At 40.2% G+C, this 4,278-nt stretch overlaps 1 pseudogene; it reads left to right on the top strand.

The window, feature by feature from the left end:
- Positions 1-1,774: 1,774 nt before the first annotated feature.
- On the top strand, positions 1,775-3,865 carry LOC100948626 (annotated as a pseudogene).
- The last annotated feature ends 413 nt before the right edge of the window (positions 3,866-4,278 follow it).

The raw sequence follows: 4,278 nt of genomic DNA, 5'->3' as shown, positions 1-4,278 counted from the left end.
CATGGCAAAGGTAAAGGCACGTCAGCCATGCAAGCAAATCTGTGGTCTCTGCTCATGTTCTGTGCACTAACATCCTATTGGTAAAACCAAAGGATAGGCCTAGAATGGGAACTAGTCTACCCCCCTGGCAAATGGTGATAAGTTTCCCTCTTCTGGCAGAACAGCACAGACAAGTTTTCCAGCATGATGATTTTTCTTTGCATCTTGGAAAAGTAGAAAAGAGGGCATCAGCTGTTTTGTAATAGTAAACGGTAACTAGTGGGTCTTCCTATGGCCATGGCAATACCAACAGCAAGGCTTTGTGAAGGTTTTTTTTTTTTTTTTTTTTTTAGAGACAGTCTCACTTTGCTGCCTTTGGTAGAGTACTGTGGCGTCACAGCTCACAGCATCCTCCAGCTCCTGGGCTTAGGCAATTCTCCTGCCTCAGCCCCCCAAGTAGCTAGGACTACAGGCGCCTGCCACAACACCCAGCTATTTTTTTGTTGCAGTTTGGCCGGGGTCAGATTTGAACCCACCACCCTCGGTCCGTGGGGCCAGCGCCTTACTCACTGAGCCATAGGAGTGGCCCTGTGAAGGGTTTTTGAGATTGCCAGAAAGAGCGATAGTGTTAGTATCCACTAGATTTTCTTCTATGGATATTGTTTATTTTTTCAATTTAAATCTTTAATCCAGCTGGAATTTACTTTTGGATGTGATATGAGCTTGGGATTCACTTTTATTTTTTTCACCGTATGTATAGGCAGAGGTGACAATACCATTTAACAAAATATTCTTTTCCTACTGAATTTAAATACTGCCTTTATTCGAACTTATATTTTCACATACTTGACTATTTCTGGGACTGCTATCCCACTCCACCACTTTATTTGCACATTTCTATGCCAATACGATATTACTACAGTGGTTTTAAGTAATTTTAAGTATTACTACAGTGGTTTTAATCTCTAAGACAAACCCTCATACGTATACTCTAATTTCCTCTTATGATTTTCTTGGGTATTTAGACTTACATGTACTTTAATATTTACTTACATACTTAATTCCCATTGGGTTTATAATATTTCACTGAATTATACTTTGAGTTTTAGGAGAATGACTGTGATACCAAGTCTTTCCAGAGAGGAGTATGTTTTTCTATTTGGATTTTGTTTTATACCTTTAGTAAGAAATGGAAACGTCAGTTTCTAGCTTGGGCAGAGACTTGATCAGTGATTTGGCTGTTTCAGCTAACAGGGACAGGCTCCATGGCCAGAGTCACGGGTGGAGTGCGGGGACGCCGAGCTGCGAGCATCGGTGCACCCAACCACACCGGCATCCGGCAGGGGAGGTGGGCACCCGGGCCATTGTCGGCCGTGAAGTTACTCCGCGCTCCACAGCGCCCAAATCCTCGGCCAGGCCTTGAGTTTGGGCCAGGACAGTCATGGCGTCCCAACCAAATTCCTCCGCAAAGAAGAAAGGGGGAAGGGGAGGGATATCCAGGTGGTGAGATGCAGACCATTTAACTTGGCAGAAAGGAAAGCTAATGCGCATGCAATAGTAGAATGTGATCATGTAGGAAAAGAAGTTAGTGTACGGACTGGAGGATTGGCTGACAAGAGCTCCAGGAGGACATACACTTTTGATATGGTTTTTGGAGCATCGACTAAACAAATTGATGTGTACCGAAGTGGTGTTTGTCCAATTCTGGACGAAGTTATTATGGGCTATAATTGCTCTATCTTGGCGTATGGCCAAACCGGAAAAACCTTTACAATAGAAGGTGAAAGGTCACCTAATGAGTATACCTGGGAAGAGTCGATCTCGGTCGGTTTTCTCCGTTACAATACAGATGAAAGAAACTACAATTGATGGAGAAGAGCTTGTTAGAATTGGAACGTTGAACTTGGTTGATCTTGCAGGAAGTGAAAACATTGGCCGCCGTTCTGGCTGTTGATAAGAGAGCTCAAGAAGCTGGAAATATCAATCAATCCCTGTTGACTTTGGGAAGGGTTATTACCGCACTTGTAGAAAGAACACCCCATGTTCCTTACCGAGAATCTAAACTAACTAGAATCCTCCAGGATTCTCTTGGGGGGCGCACAAGAACATCTATAACTGCAACAATTTCGCCTGCATCTCTCAATCTTGAGGAAACTCTGAGTACCTTGGAATATGCTCACAGAGCAAAGAACATAATGAATAAGCCGGAAGTTAATCAGAAACTTACCAAAAAAGCTCTTATTAAGGAATATACGGAAGAAATAGAGCGCCTGAAGAGAGATCTTGCTGCGGCCCGTGAGAAAAATGGAGTGTACATTTCTGAAGAAAATTTTAGCGCCATGAATGGAAAATTAACTGTTCAAGAAGAACAGATTGTGGGACGGATTGAAAAAATTGGTGCCGTTGAGGAGGAACTAAGTAGGGTTACAGAGTTGTTTATGACTAATAAAAATGAACGTGACCAGTGTAAATATGACCTGCAAAACAAGACCCGGGAACTTGAAAGCACTCAAAAACAGTTGCAAGAAACTAAATTACAACTTGTTAAAGAAGAAGACATCACATCAGTTTTGGAAAGTACTGAAGAGAAACTTCATGACGCTGCTAGCAAGCTGCTCAGAACAGTTGAAGAAACTACAAAAGATGTGTCTGGTCTCCATTCCAAACTGGATTGGAAGAAAGCAGTTGATCAACACGATGCAGAAGCTCAGAACATTTTTGGCAAAAACTTAAGTCTATTTAGTAATATGGAAGAATTAAGGATGGCAGCTCAAAACAAAAGGCCATACTAGAAGTTCACAAGACCTTGTTCGGTAATCTACTGTCTTCCAGTGTCTCTGCAGTAGACAGCATGACTACAGTAGCACTTGGATCTCTCAGGTCTAGTCCAGAAAACGTGTCTACTCATGTTTCTCAGATTCTGAATATGATATTAAAAGAACAGTCATTAGCAGCCAAAAGTAAAACAGTGCCACAAGAATTGATTGATGTGCTTAAGACTGACCTTCTAAGGTCTCTGGAAATGATTTTATCCTCCACTGTGGTGTCTATATTGAAAATCAATAGTCAGCCAAAGCATATTTGTAAGACCTCATTGACTGTGGCTGATAAGATAGAAGATCAGAAGGAGGAATTGGATGGCTTCCTCAGTATACTTGGTAATAATCTACATGAACTACAAGAAAATACAATTTCTTCCTTGGCTGAATCACAGAAACAATGTGGAATGTGTGCTGAAGACCTAAAGACAATAAAGCAAACCCATTCACAGGAGCTTGGCCAATTAATAAATCTATGGACAGAGAGATTCTGTGCTTTGGAGGAAAAGTTTGAAAACATCCAGAAACCACTTAGTGGTGTCCAAGAAAATATACAGCAGAAATCTAATGATATAATCAACAAAACAACTTTTCAAAGTAAAAAATGTTATGCTGATTCAGATGGCTTGTCACAGGAACTCAGACATTTTAACCAAGAAGGTACAAGATTGGTTGAAGAATCTGTGAAACAATATGATAAACTGAGTATCAACCTGGAAAAAATATCTCAAGAGACTGATCAGAGGTGTGAGTCTCTGAAAACAAGCATAATTTGTTTTCCTGAACAGTGCGCATCTTGCTTAAATAAAAGGGAACAAGAACTTCAGAACTTATTGGAGGTTGTAAACCAACGTTGTGAGTCTTCACATTTGGAGATCACTGAAAAATTAAGTGAACATAAAGCAACTAACGAGAACCAGCGTAACATTTTTCTTAATCAGATAACTATTGATGAAGAAAGATTGATAGCACAAAATCTAGAGCTTAATGAAACTATAAAAATTGGTTTGACTAAGCTTAATTGCTTTCTGCAACAGGATCTGAAACTGGATATTTCAACAGTATAAAAAAAAAACACATGGAAAAGACAAAGAAAACAGAGGCATTAACTCAGTGGAGAGGTCTAAAGTGGAAGAAACTACAGAACACTCTGTCCCAAACAGCAGATTATCTCTACAAGCCCAGACAAAACTTGAGGGCCAGAAATTATTTTGAAGGAAAATTGCAAATTTCCTGGAAACCCTAGAACTTGAGCCTGTGTATAGACTTTAAAACAGTGGTTCTCAACCTTCTCAATGCCACAGCCCTCTAATACAGTTCCTGTGGGTCACAACCCACAGGTTGAGAACCGCTGCTTTAAAAGGACAGATTGTATCAAGACAATATACTGTAAATTTAATTAAATATCTACCCCCCCAAAATATTTACCATTTAAACCATTTTTAAGTGTACAGTATAGTGGTATTAAGTACTGTCACAT

Source organism: Otolemur garnettii, unplaced genomic scaffold, assembly GCF_000181295.1.
Source record: "Otolemur garnettii isolate 467f Iridium unplaced genomic scaffold, OtoGar3 scaffold00051, whole genome shotgun sequence".
Lineage (NCBI taxonomy): Eukaryota > Metazoa > Chordata > Mammalia > Primates > Galagidae > Otolemur > Otolemur garnettii.
Note: the sequence above shows the minus strand (reverse complement) of the source record. Positions and strands in the feature narration are given on the sequence as shown.